Source organism: Bos mutus, chromosome 8 (assembly GCF_027580195.1).
Source record: "Bos mutus isolate GX-2022 chromosome 8, NWIPB_WYAK_1.1, whole genome shotgun sequence".
In the NCBI taxonomy this organism is placed as follows: Eukaryota; Metazoa; Chordata; class Mammalia; order Artiodactyla; family Bovidae; genus Bos; species Bos mutus.
Window position 1 is genome coordinate 71,211,023 of NC_091624.1, and position 19,716 is coordinate 71,230,738.

Genomic DNA, 19,716 nt, shown 5'->3' on the forward strand with positions numbered 1-19,716 from the left:
TTTGATCTGATCTGATAGATCACTAGTCTATAGTTACCATTCAAAACTTATTCAGCAATTATTATCTGTTAACTTTCATTTCCTTTTACTCTAGTTTGGTGTGAAACTAAAGTTTCATTGCTGTTATTAAATCTTTCTCCAGACAACAAAGTGAAATTTAAATATAGACTTACAATTTATGCTATGCACATAAAATACATGAATTTAGAGCCTATCTTTAACAAAACTTCCAGTCTGTCTTAAGCATTTAAGCAATGGTCACTCCTTTTTAAAATAAGATTTATAGCAGCCATTACTTTGTTAGTAGAATGACAGAGTTACTGTGTCACTCAAGAATGAATACTAAGCAGTATCAAATCTGCATCCGAAATTCAGTGAGTCTAGCACAGCTGTTTTACTGAATAACTGTTCCAGTATCTGATGTTGTTATATGATAGTTATTTTCTTTGTATTAGGTAGTTTTCTATACATGTTTCATAGTGGTACTATGACCCAACTATTGCAGTAACAAGAAAATCCAGAGTTGATACAGATAGCTTATTTATGCCCTTCTCCTTTGGGAGATTAGCAATGTGGCTAAAAATATACAAATAATTAAAACATATATTTAGAAAAGCAGCTCAATCGAAACTCCATCCGGAATGTAGCCAAACAACAATGTTTTCAGTTCAGCAGGCCAGATTCCAGACTGACTTACATAACACCTTTTGTAGCTCACATCATGTGCACAGATGCTCAGTCATGTCCGACTCTTTGCAACCCCATGGACTGTAGCCCACTAGGTTCCCCTGTCAATGGAATTTTCCAGGCAAGAATACCGGACTGCGTTACCATTTCCTACTCCAGGGGATCTAACCCACGTCTCTTGCATCACCTGCATTGGCAAGCAGATTCTTTACCGCTGGTGCCATCTGGGAAGTCTTGTATCTCAATGATGGGCAAATATTTCACCTGCACTTTGGTAGGAATAGCCATCATGATGTGTTGAATTGTATTAACCCTACATTGTCTAACTGCTTTCTCCCAAATCAAAGTATGCCCTATAAACTGGATCAAGAGTTATAGTCTCAGGCTAGAAAGCAACATTTCTATCTTTTCTACTTCAACTATCAGCTGCTATGCAGTTTCCTGCTTGGTGTCAATGAGAATAGGTCCATCTCCTCCGTGAGCTGTTGGGTGGGTTCTCTGCTTTCTCCACATTGACCTAAAAAGTCAGCTGCTGCTAAGTCACTTCAGTCGTGTCCGACTCTGTGTGACCCCATAGACGGCAGCCCACCAGGCTCCCCCATCCCTGGGATTCTCCAGGCAAGGACACTGGAGTGGGTTGCCATTTCCTTCTCGAATGCATGAAAAGTGAAAAGTGAAATTGAAGTAGCTCAGTCGTGTCCAACTCTTAGCGACCCCATGGACTGCAGCCCACCAGGCTCCTCCGTCCATGGGATTTTCCAGGCAAGAGTACCGGAGTGGGGTGCCACTGCCTTCTCTGCCTAAGAGGTCTAGAAGTCATCAAAAACAAATCTCAAACTTCAGGTTCCAGTCAAGATTACTCACAGATCAACAGAAAGAAGTCTAATATTCAAGTATTGAATTAAGGGCTACAAAGGTAAGGATCACAGAAATTGATAAGCTTACACAGAAAAATATCACAATATATGAGAAACTCTCTTGACCAGGCTTAATTTACTCAGCTTGTTAACTGAACCCACATTCTCCATTTCCTCTCCCTCTACAGGGACAGATGCCCACAGTGTGCTGAAAACTCACAGAATGTAGCCTACTCTCTGGTCCACCCCTTACAGTCTTGGTCCCCAATGCTGAGTGTCTCTTCTCCCCAAATCATCAGTATTTGCTGATTAGGGGAGTTTTATTGTTCCTGTAATTAATTTAATTATCTACTAGACAAATAGTAAAAGCAAAACAAAAGCTAAAGTATCTTTAAAAACTTCTTCAAAAGCTTTGAAAGACTTAATAAAGGCAAGTCACTATGTAACACTGGTGTTAAAATAGAGAAAGATAAGAGAAACATAAAAAACTGACGAAAATCATAAAATATAGAACAATGGCTCTCAAACTTTAGCTTGGAGGCCTTATAAAAACAGATTGTAGAGCCCCACGCTCTTAGTTTCTGATTCAGTGAATCTGGAGTGAAAACAAAAATTTGCATGCTAAGAAAGTCCCATGTGATGTTGATGCTGTTCGTCTGGAAACCACACTTAGAAAACTATTGCTTTTCAATTCTCTAAAGTTTTAATCTATATTACAAAAACAAAGTATAAACTGAAAATGATTTGCTATAAATGTAATAGATTTAAGAAAGACGCATTGTTCCAGTCAGCACACCCATTCAAAGGAAAGGCCTTGGCCCTAACCCAAAGACATTTATGTTTTGAGTTAAGATGTTAGTGGAACATATACATCATCTTTTATGAGCTGTACTGACTTTTTCAATTAATGGACAAACTATAAGAAACAAACTCATCAGAAGAGACCTCCTGTCAGATACAAGTGATAAAAGTATTACCAGAGTCTAAAAATCCCTTCCCAGGTGGCTTAGTGGTAAAAAACCTGCCTGCCAAGCAGAAGACACAGGTTCAATCCCTGGGGCGGGAAGATCCCCTGGAGTAGGACATGGCGAGCCACTCCAGTATGCTTGCTTGGAAAATCCCATGGACAGTGGAACCTGGTGGGCTACAGTACATTGGGCTGCAAAAAGTCAGACGTGATTTAGCGACTAAACAACAACAAAAATCCCTTCATCTTCACTATTTGTAAAAGGAAAATTCTAATGTGTAGAACTGGTTAAAAAATTTGCTAAAAACACAAGCTTACAGTATCAGTAAAGCCTTTAAAATAAAAATTTATGTATCACTATCTAAACTTACTTATGAGATTTGTGCATTGGAGGATTAGAAACATAAATTGTCAGCCAAGTGGCAGAGTCCAGCCTTGAATAGAGATCTGTCCTCATATTCAAAGTGGCTTTTCCTCCAACCTTACAACATGGCAGTATGATCTTTGGAAGAGTTCAAGACAAATTAGAAACAACATTTGGCTCCCAATCAATCTACATGTCTGCAAAATAGAAACTGCCAAAATTAATTCAGCTATTTAAAACTAGATGAACTATAAGCATTATATCTGCTGTTTTGAATAAGACTGTAAGCACACCCAAAGGCATACTTACTATTAAATGGCTAGTTTATTCAATATAGGGCATTGTAAGAGAGCTGGTCTACCCACACTGAAGCAAAGTTTTTGGCAACACAACACTGTTTAGGCAAGAAATTTGTGGAGAATAGATGACAGAAAAATTCACAGACGGATGCAGTAGGGTAAGTGAAATGAAGAACACCATGTTAGAGAGCATCAAAGCAACAGCCTAGGTATACGCTGAAGTAATGCATCTGAGGATGTGGCATTTACAGACTGCTTGGAAACAAGATAAGCTACTCAGTGACAGCAATCACCATTATGATCATGCAAGCTTACCGTTTTAGAAATTAGAGGTACAGAAAAAAGCATTTTATCTTTGCCTTAGAAGGTGCCGATGTGTAATGTAGTATCATATGAATTGCAAAAGTAAAGAGGACCATGTTTGATAAAGTATGAAGGAATTCAAATGGCCAGTTTTACACACTCAATGTAATATGTTTAGAACACTAGCCTCAATTAGTATTATAGTATTTGAGGTCAGGGAACAGTTTGTGAAGATTTGCAATAACTATTTTGTTTCTTTAGAAAGTGATTCAAAAGTAAATAAAGGCCTAACATCATGTTAGCAGTAAGCTATAGACCTAGAAATGGTTAGGGTGGTCACTACAAGACAAAACCAAATCAAAAACATAAAATAACAAGTGTTGGTGAGGATGCAGAGAAAGTAGAACCCTTGTGTACTGTTGGTGGAAATGTAAAATGGTGCAGTTGTTATGAGAAACTGTATGGAAGTTACTAAAAAAATTAAAAACAGAATTATCAAATGATCCAGTAATCCTACCTCTGGGTATATATACAAAAGAACTGAAAACAGATCTTGAAGAGATATTTATACACCCATCTTCTCTACAGCATTATTCACAATAGCCAAGAAGTGGAAGCAGCCTAAATGCCCATTAATAAATAAATGGATAGGATGGGTTGGGAGTTTGGGATTACTAGATGGAAATTATTATATATAAAATGAATAAACAAGGTCCTACTATATAGCACAGGGAACTATATTCAATATGCTGTAATAAACAATGGAAAGGAATGTGAAAAAGAATATATACATGTGTAAACTGAATTACTTTACTGTGCAGCAGAAACTAACACAGTATAAGTCAAATATATCTCAACTTAAAAAAACCACTGAAGAAAAAACTATCACTTCAATAAAATAAATTTTAAAAAATAAATGCATAAATAGTATACATATAAAGTTAGCATACCTGGGAGCTATTGCAGGTTTGGTTCCAGACCACCACAATAAACTAAATATTGCCAACAAACTGAGTTATGTGATTTTTTTGGTTTTCCAATGCATATAAAAGCTATATTGACACTATACTACAGTCTATTATATGTGCAATACCACTGTGTCTAAAAGATGCATAAATCTCAATTAAAAGATACTTTATTGCTAAAAAATATTAACCATCTGAGCCTTTAGTGGGTCATAACTTTTCGCAATAGGAATATCAAATCACCATAACAAATATAATAATGAAAAAGCTTAAAATACTGGGAGAATTATCAAAATGTGACACAAAGACAAGAAGTGAACAAATACTGTTGGAAAAAATGGCACCAACAGATGTGTTTGATGCAGGGTTGTCATAAACCTTCAATTTGTAAAAAAAAAAAAAAAAAAAGTGCACTATCTGAGACGCACAATAAAATGAAGTGCAATAAAATGAGGCGTGCCTGTACAATGGAACATTATTTAGACTCTAAAGAGAAGGCAATCCTGTCATATTCTACAACACCCTGATGACACTACAGTATGTGAAATAAGACACTCACAAAATCTCAAACACTGAAAGATCCTATGTATATGAGATATTTAAAATAGTAAAATTCTTAGAAAGTGGAATTGTCATTACCAGAGGCTAAGGGGAAGGAAGAAATTCTTCAAGGGTGTAAAGTTTCAGTTCTGCAAGCTGAAGTTCTAGAGGTCTGTTGTACAACAATGCACATACAGTTAGCGTGCCGTACTTGAAAATGGTTAGTCTGGTTAGAGAAAAGCCGAAGAAATAAAAACATCTTGAAAACTGCTAAGTTCACAGGAAAAGTACTGAAAACGTTCACTCTAACTTGCTTAAGAAATAAAATAATCTCACAAGAGTAGATTCAATATTAATCATTATAATCTCAGTAACACTAATTCCTATAAAATTCTAGGAACCTATGACTTACATTTGTTACTTCTAATGGAAAGACATACGGTATATCAGAATTACTTGCAGGACTTTTAAAATAATTCTTACTCTCACCCAGAGAGATGCTCCCAGTAGAGTGAGCTATCAATACTGAGGCAACTGTGCCATATTCTTCAACTGTGCTGGGACTGAAAACAGATTGAGAATTATGTTTTTATTTAAATCAGTAATAGAACTATTCAATTTAATCACTTTTCCTATAATAAGAAAATTACACGTAGTGTTTGATATAATTAAACTTTCTTCACACTATGAAGCTAAACATGTGTTCTATTTTCTGAATGCATACGGAAGACATTGTAAATGTGGCTGTTTGAACAATGAACAACCTTTGTTATGAGATCGCATATTCATTTGGGCTGGGCACCGATGGAGAAAAGAATCAACAATATATGGAAAATGCGGGCAGAAATACCTCTCAAGACTTCTGAAATACTGTGTCCAGAACATTACTCTTTTTGACAGCCCTTTCCTATGTGCATTTATCTCAATGCCTTTTTGCCATGATCTCCTCTCTTCCCCAAAGCACTTTTCTCACTATTTCTTTTCCATATTTAGAGGAAGATGAAGAACTAAACTTCCAGGAAAAAAAAAAAGAGTATCTCTCATATCCATGTGTTGCTGTTTCATTTCCAAGCAAACAAAACTACATTTTAAGAACCCAGGGTTAATTGAATCTTTTCACACTAACTTCACTTCAGTGCATTTTTCTTATACCATATTTTAAATCTAAAGATAAGTATTACAGAGTAAGCCAGAAGGAAAAACATAAATACAGTATTCTAAGCATATATATGGAATTTAGAAAGATGGTAACAATAACCCTGTGTATGAGACAGCAAAAGAGACACTGATGTATAGAACAGTCTTATGGACTCTGTGGGAGAGGGAGAGGGTGGGAAGATTTGGGAGAATGACATTGTAACATGTAAAATATCATGTAAGAAACGAGTTGCCAGTCCAGGTTGATGCACGATACTGGATGCTTGGGGCTAGTGCACTTGACCCAGAGGGATGGTATGGGGAGGGAGGAGGAGGAGGGTTCGGATGGGGAACACATATACCTGTGGTGGGTTCATTTTGATGTTTGGCAAAACTAATACAATTATGTAAAGTTTTAAAATAAAAATTAAAAAAAAAAAAAAAAAAAAAAGAAAGTATCCAATAGTACCGTAAAATTAAGCATTGACCTATATTCTCTATTGGTAACATTTTCTTAAAGATTATATAAATATGCTATTCCATGGAAATTATACATTAATAACTTCAATTCTATAAGGGTATATTTGAGCTCTACAGTACCTTTTTATCATTTCCTGCCTTGTGTTAAATAGATACTGTCTAGTGTACTTTTTTCATTCCTTGGTTGTTTCTTTCACTACAATGTTTTATTTTCTTAGTGGTTGCTCTGGAAATTACAATTATCATTTTAATTTAAAACATTCTGGTCAGAAATGGTATGGACATAACAGAAGCAGAAGATATTAAGAAGAGGTGGCAAGAATACACAGAAGAACTTTACAAAAAAGGTCTTCATGACCCAGATAATCACAATGGTGTGATCACTCACCTAGAGCCAGAATCCTGGAATGCTAAGTCAAGTGGGCCTTAGAAAGCATCACTACAAATATAGCTAATGGAGGTGATAGAATTCCAGTTGAGCTATTTCATATCCTAAAAGATGATGCTGTGAAAGTGCTGCACTCAATATGCCAGCAAATTTGGAAATCTCAGCAGTGGCCACAGGACTGGAAAAGGTCAGTTTTCATTCCAATCCCAAAGAAAGGCAATGCCAAAGAATGCTCAAACTACTGCACAATTGCACTCATCTCACATGCTAGCAAAGTAATGCTCAAAATTCTCCAAGCCAGGCTTCAGCAGTATGTGAACCCTGAACTTCCAGATGTTCAAGCTGGATTTAGAAAAGGCAGAGGAACCAGAGATCAGATTGCCAACATCCATTGGATCATAGAAAAAGCAAGAGAGTTCCAGAAAAACATCTACTTCTGCTTTATTGAATATGCAAAAACCTTTGACTGTGTGGATCCCAACAAACTGTGGAAAATTCTTCAAAAGATGGGAATACCAGACCACCTTACCTCCCTCTTGAGAAATCTGTATGCAGGTCAAGAAGCAACAGTTAGAACTGGACATGGAACAACAGACTGGTTCGAAATCAGGAAAGGAGTACCCCAAGGCTATACATTGTCACCCTGCTTATTTCACTTATATGCAGAGTACTTGATGAGAAATGTTGGATTGGATGAAACACAGCTGGAATTAAGATTGCCGGGAGAAATATCCATAACCTCAGATATGCAGATGATACCACACATACAACAGAAAGCGAAGAACTAAAGAGCCTCTTGATGAAAGTGAAAGAGGAGAGTGAAAAAGTTGGCTTAAAATTCAACATTCAGAAAACTAAGATCATGGCACCTGATTCCATCACTTCATGGCAAGTAGATGGGGAAACAATGGAAACAGTGACAGACTTTATTTTGGGGGGCTCAAAAATCACTGCAGATAGTGACTACAGCCATGAAATTAAAAGACGCTTGCTCCTTGGAAGAAAAGTTATGACCAACCTAGATAGCATATTAAAAAGCAGAGGTGTAACTTTGCCAACAAAGATCCATCTAGTCAAAGCTATGTTTTTTCCAGTGGTCATATATGGATGTGAGAGTTGGACTATAGTAATGAGAAACACTGGGCTGGAGGAAGCACAAGCTGGAATCAAGATTCCCGGGAGAAATATAAATAACCTCAGATATGCAGATGACACCATCCTTATGGAAGAAAGTGAGGAGGAACTAAAAAGCCTCTTGATGAAAGTGAAAGAGGAGAGTGAAAAGGTTGGCTTAAAGCTCAACATTCAGAAAACGAAGATGATGGCATCTGGTCCCATCACTTCATGGGAAATAGATGGGGAAACAGTGGGAACAGTGTCAGACTTTATTTTTGGGGGCTCCAAAATCACTGCAGATAGTGACTGCAGCCATGAAATTAAAAGACGCTTACTCCTTAGAAGGAAAGTTATGACCAACCTAGATAGCATATTGAAAAGCAGAGATATTACTTAGCCAACAAAGGTCTGTCTAGTCAAGGCTATGGTTTTTCCAGTGGTCATGTATGGATATGAGAGTTGGACTATGAAGAAAGCTGGGCACCGAAGAATTGACGTTTTTGAACTGTTGTGTTGGAGAAGACTCTTGAGAGTCCCTTGGACTGCAAGGAGATCCAACCAGTCCATTCTAAAGGAGATCAGCCCTGGGAGTGATGCTAAAGGTGAAACTCCAGTACTTTGGCCACCTCATGCGAAGAGTTGCCTCACTGGAAAAAGACTCTGATGCTGGGAGGGATTGGGGGCAGGAGGAGAAGGGGACGACAGAGGATGAGATGGCTGGATGGCATCACCGACTCGATGGACTTCAATTTGAGTGAAATCCGGGAGTTGGTGATGGACAGGGTGGCCTGGCGTGCTGTGATTCACAGGGTCACAAAGAGTCAGACACGACTGAGCGACTGAACTGAATTGGTGCTTTTGAACTGTGGTGTTGGAAAAGACTCTTGAGAGTCCCTTGGACTGCAAGGAGATCCAACCAGTCCATTCTAAAGGAAATCAATCCTGAATATTTCATTGGAAGGACTGATGCTGAAGCTGAAACTCCAATACTTTGGCCACCTGATGTGAACATCTGACTCATTGGAAAAGACCCTGATGCTGGGAAAGATTGAAGATGGGATGAGAAGGGGACGAGAGGATGAGGTGGTTGTATATCACTGATACAAGGGACATGAGCTTGAGTAAACTCTGGGAGTTGGTGAGGGACAGGGAAGCCTGGCATGCTGCAGCCCATGGGGTTGTGGAGAGTCGGACACGACTGAGCAACTGACCTGAACTGAGTCTGGATTAACACTAAAATTTTAATAACTTAAAACTTGCCTCCAATATGCCTCTGTTTCCTTGCATTTCTATTATTATTGTAAAACTACTTCTCTATATGTTATAATCTCATCAATTTACCATTGCTCTCTATTTCTTCATGTTTACTGTCTAGTATCCTTTTGTTTCAACTTGAAATATTCCCCATAATGTTTCCTGTAGGGCAAGTTTGCGAGTGACAAACTCAGTTTTTGCGTATTTGTAAATGTCTTAATTTCTCCATCGTTGAAAGAGATTTTAGCAACATAACAGAATTTCTGGTTAACAGTCGTTTTTTCCCTTCAACACTTTGAAAATGTCTTCTAGTATCCATGGTTTTTGATGTCAGCTATCAATATTTTTCTTTTGTTGCTTTTAAGATTTCTCTTTCACTCTCATAAATTTGACTATGATGTCTAAATTTGATTTTGATGTCTATGGTTTGTCTATATTTGGGTTTATTCTACTTGGAGTATACGAAGTTTCTTTAATGCATAAATTAATATTTTTCTAGCAAGTGTGTGATGTTTTCTGTCATTATTTCTTTTAATATTCTTTTTGCCCTTTTTTTTCCCACTCTTCTCCTTCTAAGATTCCCATTATGTGTATGTTGATACACTTGCAATGTCCCATAGGTCTCCTGAACTTGTGTTCACTTTCAATTCCTTTCTACTCCTCACACTGGATAATTAGTCAACTACATTCAAGTTGACTAATACTTTCTTCTACCAATTCATATCAGTTACTTGAGCCCCTTTAGTAAATTTTTCATTTTTGTTACCATATTTTTAAACTTCAAAATTGCTATATGGTTCTTTTAAACTAATTTCTATGCTTGTTCGTATTCTCTTTGGTAAAATAACAATTTCACACTTTTCTTTAGTTATTTACACATGGTTTCATTGAGTTCCTTAAACATATTTACAATAGCTGACTTAAAGTCTTTGTCTTTTAAGACCAAATCTAGACTCCCACAGGGGTACTTTTCTGTTAGGTAAAAAGTAAAAGTAAAACTTTTCTGTTTTTCACTTTTTCCCATGTATGTAGCACACTTTTCTATTTCTTAAAATCCCATAATTTTTGTGTTGAAAGCTAGCCATTTTAAATAATACATTTTAACAATTCTGGTATCAGAATCTTCCACAGTGCCCCACTGAGACTTTTTAATCACTAGTTCTATTCTTTTTCTTGGCACTGCTTATTTGTTTAGTACTTTCATGAACTAATTATATATCCCTGTATTATGTGGCTACTGAGTTATTTAAAAGCAGAGACATTACTTTGCCAACAAAGGTCCATCTAGTCAAGGCTATGGTTTTTCCAGTAGTCATGTATGGATGTGAGAGTTGGACTGTGAAGAAAGCTGAGCACCGAAGAATTGATGCTTTTGAACTGGGGTGTTGGAGAAGACTCTTGAGAGTCCCTTAGACTGCAAGGAGATCCAACCAGTCCACCCTAAAGGAGATCAGTCCTGGGTGTTCATTGGAAGGACTGATGTTGAAGCTCAAACTCCAATACTTTGGCCACCTCATGCGAAGAGTTGACTCATTGGAAAAGACCCTAATGCTCGGAAGGATTGGGGGCAGGAGGAGAAGGGGACAACAGAGGATGAGATGGCTGGATGGCATCACCGACTTGATGGACATGGGTTTGGGTAGACTCCAGGAGTTGGTGATGGACAGGGAGGCCTGGCGTGCTGCAGTTCATGGGGTCACAAAGAGTTGGACACAACTGAGCAACTGAACTGGACTGGAGTTATTTCAGGTTTTTATTTTTAAGCCTGGCTTCCTGGATCAGTATAATTTAGTGATCAACCAATGATTGGTCAGAAGATTTCTTTAACTGCCTGTGTATCTTCCACCCTTTGCCAAAGCAACGCCTGTGAGAAGTCACACCTTTTAACTTCAGGTAGCTTTTAAGACGGCCATAGCTTTCACTTCCTTCTTGCACAGAGCCTCAAAATCAGCCAGAGGTGGATCCTCTCCTTTCCTGGGCATATGCAAAGCCTTGTACATCCTATAGTCTTTTGGGTATCTTAGAAATACTTGGAACGTTTCAAAGTTCCCTATGGTTGTTGGCTAATCCTCAAGGCTTTCCTTTTAAGTTCCTGGCCAGGGTCTTGCTTGCCCCACCAGAAATCACAGCCTTAAAGGGTGGAGATGTTGCCAAGAGTGGCTACTGTTTTAGCAAAGTCCAGAGCGTGGGCCTTTTTCCCCCCAACAGAGCTGAGCTCTGAGTCAAGTGAACAGCCAGTCTCTCTCTGAGAGCTGGGTTTTCCCAGGCAGCTGCAAGTTCGGGCAAAATATTAACTGTGCTCTAGATATGGTGCTTTTCATGGACCTCCAAAAGTGGTCAGATCTCTCCATTGTCAACAATGTTGTCAGCTTTTGCTATACCACAAGCTGGGTAAGGAGGGAAAACGGGAGAGTACACAAATCAGACGCCAATGTCATCATCCATAGTTCAGTAGTTTTCTCTCGGACAGACAATTTTTAGTTCATCCTCTGGCTAAGATCAACAGCCATAATTCTGAAATGGTTGATTTTAGTTGTGTAGCCCATGTTTTTGTTGTGTTATACAGAGAGGGAGTACACTGAGGCCCTCAGTCCAGCAATCTAGAAGCCAATCAAGCTCTGTAATATTATAAATCTATCTTCATGTATTTTTTAAAAACAAAAAGCATTTTAACAACAAAATTGTTTTTAAAATTATACTTATAAGCATTTAGATCACTGGTGCTCATCTCTAGTAGAAACTTATAGAACATTTTGCAATTTTTTTATTTTTATAATTTTTAAATTATAATTGTAGAATAAAATATACAATATTTACAGTTAAATAGGAAGAAACTGGTCTGTGAGAGGAAAAAGATAAACTGCATAAGTAATGTCTCACAGTAGTATATCTTTCCTGTTAAGTAATATGTGAATGATCAGAAATAAAGGTGAGTCCATGTCATAGTTTTACTCTCAAACCAAAAGGCCCCCCACGTCTTTTTGGACAAGTTCAAGAAAGGAAGAAAGACTATTCTATCTTGTTCTTAACTGGCTGCTGCTACTGCTGCTTCTAAATCGCTTCAGTCGTGTCCGACTCTGTGCAATCCCATAGACGGCAGCCCACTAGGCTCCCTCGTCCCTGGGATTCTCCAGGCAAGAGCACTGGAGTGGGTTGCCATTTCCTTCTCCATCTTAACTGGCCAACCTGGACCAAATCCAATTCAACTTGATAGGGATAAAAAAAAAAGCCACAAAAGACAGAGTGTGAAACTCAACAAAGAAGAATCTGACATCTGAACCAAGGAAGCGACCCTAGCTCCTGAAACTTCTTTGAAGAGACTCAGCCCAGAAATAGGGTTTACCTCAGGTTTATCCAAGTATCCTGCCAAACCTATGCATTTAAGAGCTTCTGGAAAGGAAAGTTAATCATTACTGTCATCTCTCTTCAACACTCCTGGATATTAGCAAACCACAAAAAGACCAAAACTGTCAAAATGGGCCAAGAAAGGGAGACAACTTTGAGCAAGATTTTTCTTTTCAAGTACACCTCAAGCTTCTCAGGCTTTTCTACTGTTGTGCAACAAGCCACTCCAAAGCTCTAACTCTGTTGCATTCTGTTTGTTAAGTAAAGAAAGTGAAAGTCTCTCAGTCGTGTCTGACTCTTTGCAACTCCATGGACTATACAGTCCATGGAACTCTCCAGGCCAGAATACTGGAGTGGGTAGCCATTCCCTTCTCCAGGGGATCTTCCCAATTCAGGGATCGAACCCAGGTCTCCCACATTGTAGGCAGATTCTTTACCAGCTGAGCCACAAGTAAGGCCCAGTCCAAACTGAAAGAAAAAAGAGTTCACAAGGGTGTGAATACCCCAGATATGGTTCATTGTAACCACCATCAACACAATAGACTATTAAAACATTAAAGCCAATGTTCAGATGACTAGAATGGGAACAACCACAAGAATCTATAAATGGCTAGAGTTAAATGAAGACTTGGCAATTATAGTCAAATTTTATTCTATTCCTTTCCATTCTGAAGGTCAATCTAGGTTCTGTGAGAATCTTGATTATAGGCAGAAGGAAATGAACCTGAAAACCAATTATAAGCCATAGGACCTTGGACAAGTCTTTCATTCTCTACAAGCCTCAGCTCAACTGTAAAATGTAAAATCATACAGGTCTTGTTTATGTTATAGGAAGATTGTACAGAGCAAATAAAACAAGAAATGAGAAAGAGCTCTGAAAACAAAACTGCTATGCAAATAAAAGGAAGTAATATTTATCTGATAGGATTCTAGGTATAGTAAATCTAGTTAGGCACCATTCTCTCAATAAAATTATAATAATCATAGTTAATTACCCAATATGCTAAATTATAATACTATCACAGCAATATTATAAAATTATTTATCATTAATATAAAGAACAAAAACACTAAAACTAAGATTTATTGTTGTCTGATTATATGTCAGGTGCTGCTAAGTAAACTATAACTAATCCTTACAATAACTCAACAAAGTAGTTATCTCCCTTTTTCAAATAAATAAACTGAGTCAAGAAACTGACAACTCAGAGTAACTTGCCAACAGTCACATAGCTAATAAGTAGAAAATTCATTTTCAATGTTTAATGTATAATAGGCGCTTGAAAAATGCTTCTCATCTAAATTAAAGAGAAATAAACAAACCCAGGACTATCTGGCTTTAAAGTAACTACAACTAACTCCATCAAAATATCTTTCTCTCACACAATTCTTTCTTATTTGCAGTTGAAACTGGAATTACAGCAAACATATCTAACTAATATGAGAAATTCACCACCTTTCTCATATGCAAAACCGTTTCCAATCAGAAAACTACCACCATTTTTTAAAATATCTAATCTTTAACCCATATACTGAATCATGAATTATAATGGTCTTATTATAATTTAGGAGTATCAATTGAAAAAAATGATATAGCTACATTCTAAAATATTTCTAAAAGAACAAACCAAAAAGAGTAAAATAGCAAATATTTTTAAATGGAAAAATATGTAGAGTACAAACTACAAATAAAAGTTTATGTCCCTCTATTATGAAGAAATCTTGAAATTTAAAAGAAGGAAGGAGGAGGAAAAGAAGACATTGTCTAAAAGGAAAGGGTACTAACGATATAAATGGACAATCACCGAAAGAAATAAAATGGCTAATATACTTTTTTAAAAAATTACCATTAGTTACCAAAGACATGCAAATACAAGTGAGATTTTTTTTCCAACTAACTGGCATAAATACAAAAAAAAATTACAAAAATTGATCACACCTAGTATCAGAAAGCATGCAAAGAAATGAAACATTAAAGTGTTACTGTTCCAAGTATGAAATGGCATGATCCATCTAGAGAGCAAAACACTGAACTGTACACAGCCTTCTACCCAAGCAATTACATTCCTAAGAACTCATTTAAAGAAAATTATTGGATGAAGCACAAAGATGTATGTACAGTAATTAACCATAAACTCAAAATTCAGAATACAACCTAAATGTCTAGCTAGAGAGCTGCTTAAGCAGACATGCCAAAAAGAATGCATACAGTATTATTATCATGAAAGAATACGAGTGTTAAAAGTTAAAAAACAAATTGCATGACAACTTTTAAGAGAATATGCACATATTTCTGTGTTTACAGGGAAAGGAAACATGCACATGTGTGGCCAGAAGCATACCCAAGAATGCCATACAAACTCACTAGAGAAATTCTGAGATGTGACAGCAATCTTGTAAGCAGATGGGTAGTGAGCTTTGAGGAGAATGATTTTTTTACTCCCTTTGTGTGTGTCTAGTCAATCAGTTGTGTCCGATTCTTTGCAACCCCATGGACTGTAGCCTGCCAGGCTCCTCTGTCCATGGGATTCTCCAGGCAAGAATATTGGAGCGGGTTGCCATTCCCTTCTCCAGGGGATCTTCCTGACCCAGGGATTGACCCCAGGTCTCCCACACTGCTGGCAGATTCTTTACCATCTGAGCCATCAGGGAAGCCTTTCTGTACTTTCTGAATGTTTTATATTAAGCATATATAACTTTTGAAATAATAAAATAATTTTCATTTAAAATAATGCCAACTGTCATAACCCTGAGGCTCTGTAAACTTTCAAATGTTATTACCTTTAATATAAAATATTGATTAAAAAGCAGTTAATATGTTCACTGAATGAAAATTTAGTTTTACTCCTCTTCCAAATGACAGCTTCAAATCATAAATCCTTCACAGCTGTTTCTTCTTACAAATCATTTAACATTTTTAATTTTGCTAAATATTTCTCTTAAAAAATAAAAGCAAAGCAGAAATATTTAAGTGCTTCAAACTATACTTAGTATAAATGTGCTATGTCTTTAAGAAATACTTTGCATATATAAGGGGTACACATTATTGTTTTAGACATAATGCTATTGCACACTTAACAGACTACAGAACAGTGTAAACACAACTTTTATATGCAAACTGACAAAAAAACTCATGTGACTCGTTTTATTACAATGTTTGCTTTACTGCAATGCTCTGGAACTGAATATGCAATATCTCCCAGGCATGACTGTATCATTTAGTAACCACTATGCTGTACCAAGCACTGGATTATGTACTTCATATATATCCTTTATTTAATTTTCATAAGGATGCAAGACAAAAGTTATTGTCCTCATATTACATAGCCATACAGAGAAAGACAAGTATTGTACAGTGTCCATTATGTGTGGAATCTAAAAAATAAAACAACTAGTAAATACAACAAAAAGAAACAGACTCACAGATATCGAGAACAAACTAGTGATTACCAGTGGGGAGAGGACAGGAGGATGGGACAAGATGGGGTAAGGGCATTAAAAGGTACAAACTATTATGTATAAAATGAATAAGCTCCAAGGATATACTGTACAACATAGCCAAAATTTTATACTATAAATGGAGTATAACCTTTAAAATTGTGAATCATAAAGCTGTAAATTTACTTATATAATATTGTACATCAACTATATCTCAATCAAAAAATTTAAAAATAAAAAAGATAAAAAACTGTTGACACACTGTGTGAATCTATAAATGCTATGAGTCTAAACAATTACTCTTATCTTGAATATGTGATAAACTTTTCAGTTCAGTTGCTCAGTCATGTCCCACTCTGTGACCCCAAGGACTGCAGCATGCCAGGCCTCCCTGTCCATCACCAACTCCCGGAGTTTACTCAAGCTCATGTCCATTGTGTCAGTGATGCCATCCAACCATCTCATCCTCTGTCGTCCCCTTCTCCTCCCACCTTCAATCTTTCCCAGCATGAAGGTCTTTCAAATGAGTCAGTTCTCTGCATCAGATGGCCAAAGTATTGGAGTTTCAGCTTCAGCATCAGTCCTTCCAATGAATATTCAGGACCGATTTTCTTTAGGATGGATTGGTTGGATCTCCTTGCTGTCCAAGGGACTCTCAAAGAGTCTTCTCCAACACCACAGTTCAAAAGCATCAATTCTTCAGTGCTCAGCTTTCTTTATAGCCCAACTCTAACATCCGTACATGACTACTGGAAAAACCATAGCCTTGACTAGATGGACCTTTGTTGGCAAAGTAACGTCTCTGCTTTTTAATATGCTATCTAGGTTGGTCATAACTTTTCTTCCAAAGAGCAAGCGTCTTTTAATTTTACGGCTGCCATCACCATTTGCAGTGATTTTGGAGCCCAACAAAATAAAGTCTGACACTGTTTCCACTGTTAACCCATCTATTTGCCATGAAGTGATGGGACCAGATGCCATGATCTTAGTTTTCTGAATGAGTTTTAAGCTAATTTTTTCACTCTCCTCTTTCACTTTCATCAAGAGGCTCTTTAGTTCTCCTTTGCTTTCTGCCAACTGTCATTAAATTTCATGATGGTTTTGCTGAATCACTGATGAAATTTATTTTCTACTTGAAGATATGTAATTACATAGATTGTTACAATAGGCTTGGTTAAGGTGAATACATATTTTGGAATCCATTATTATCAAAGACTCTAGAGTTCTGTAATATGATGAAGGAAACATTCCATGACACTATTAGCATTACTCATAAATGCTACTAAAATCTAGAATTTTCAAGGCTCTCTACATAGACAGTAGCTGATGAAACAACTTTTAAGGATGAATATGCTTAACTGGGGCTTCTCTGGTGGCTCAGATGGTAAAGAATCTGCCTGCAAATGCAGAAGATCCTGGTTCAATCCCTGGGTCAGGAAGATTGCCTAGAGAAAGGAATGGCTACCTACTCCAGTATTAGTGTGTGAAGAACTCCATGGACAGAGGAGTCTCATGAGCTACCCTGGGGTCACAAATAGTTAAACACACTGAGCAACTAACACATGCTTAACCACTAGGCTTGGGATTATTAAGTACAATCAATATTTTAAATGATATAAAAATGATAATGCCTATAAATGTCACTTTACAACCAAGATATGATACATTTAATATGAACAGTTTCTATTTTAATTTTTATTAAAAAACTATATTACTACTTTCAAGCCAACTGTCATTGGCCCTTATAAAAAGCCAGCAATTCATGTATCCTGTGTACTGTGTTCAGTACCTATTCAGTAAGTACTTAGTTGACAAGGAACAGAAGTAAGCAAAAGGCCGTTAGTCTAATTTTTATTTCTAGATTCACAATGTCAGTACGAAAAGAGGTAGATAGCCTTGTTTGTCACTTAGTGGGATAAGTTTGCTTTTCTACAGTCCTTGCACAAAGAAAAGCAGTATAGAGCAGTGGCTCTAAAACTCTACTCCTAGTGAAATACTTCCCAGACCCTCAAAAGAAAAGGAGACAAAAACAGACCTTCTCTGCAGCCACCAATATTCCCCAAGCCAGCTCCTGTAGAACTTGACTGGAAAATACAGTTTGAAAATTACTAATACAGTGGACAGGAACATTGGAGATCACAAGATCTGGGTGTACATGTTAGACTTTCCACTACCTGCTGTGTAACTATGTTCAAAGGTGTAATCTTAACCTCTCTTGGACTTGGGTTTTCACATACATAATATGGTCCCATATAACTAGTTAGTGGGAAAGTTGAGTGAGATGCTGTCCACACAGAAGAACTTTATACTTTTTGAAGCATGATCTACGATGTAAATGTAAAGTATATTATAATTTATATCCCATATGTTATGCAAAAAAGGAGAAGTATTTTTCCTTCCCTACTTCTCTCCTTCCCAGGACAATTTACTTATTTCACATGTAACAAAGAAGTTTAAGACTATCAAAATGAAACAAAGTCCAAAAGTCAGATTAAAAGGAAAAAGTGGGAGGAGAGCACATATAAACTTATTCTCTATGGCTTCTCAGGAGAATTCAAGTTATCTTTCATAAACGTTATTTGCAAGCATTTTTAACCAAAGTACATTACGGAAACCCTTTTCTCTAGGCCCACACAAGCTTTCACAATTATTATATATGATATCAATGTCTATATCAGATGCCCTCAACCATAAAAAATGAATGATAAGGAATAAATATCAGACTCATTCGTTAGAAGACAATTCAAATGGTTTAAGAAATATGATAAAGCTGCAAAATTTCCTAGGAAAACTATTTGAAGGAATGGGCACTGAGTCTCTTTAAAATGTACTATCAGTGATGAAGATTATAACTTTTAAATCATAACTCCCATACATGACTACATAGCTTTTGTTATAAATCATATTACAAAGGTCTTAGATGTAGAACTATTTACCTTATCTTTCTTGCAACCTCATATTGATAAAGAATTTTGAAAAACACATAGGGAAATTTTCGGTGCATCCTGTTGTGGACTTTTATAAAACCACAGGTTTGAAATGGAAGAAATAGCTCCAGCTTATTTCTGAGTCTCAGTTAAGTCTCTTAAGCAGCAGATTGTATGGTTATCTTCCCACAGATGCTGAAGACTAAAGAAATGTCAAAAGAGCAATGTTTTACCACCTTGAATGGGCTGCCTCTTAGCTGCATACCAACTATGTGGGAAGGTAAAAATGTAATTCAATTCGGGAACAAACACAGTCTCAAAGCCCAGTGATGAGGAACAGCGTACATGTACTCAGACTCTACGCCTATCCCTCTTATGCCCCTCCCACCACCCACTCCACCACCACCTCTGCACTTTTCACCTTTCTGAATGCCAATGGAAAGCCTCTCTTTAAAGTACTGCTGTAGTGGAAGCAGAAGTTCACACAAACTGCTGCACCTTCTTACATAACCAACACATTACTGAGCAGGGGAATTATGACATCAGCAGTAGGTTAGCCTATTATTCTACCACATAATGCATATCTACTGATTCTCACACTCCCATGCCATTGGCTGGATTTCATAAGGATAGCTCCTATATTTTACTAT

At 37.0% G+C, this 19,716-nt stretch overlaps 1 protein-coding gene across 4 annotated transcripts in view; it reads right to left on the bottom strand.

Moving 5' to 3' along the window:
• Nucleotides 1-19,716, bottom strand: part of RFX3 (regulatory factor X3) — a 337,712-nt gene that overhangs the window by 274,274 nt on the left and 43,722 nt on the right. The gene's annotated exons all lie outside the window — the stretch shown is intronic.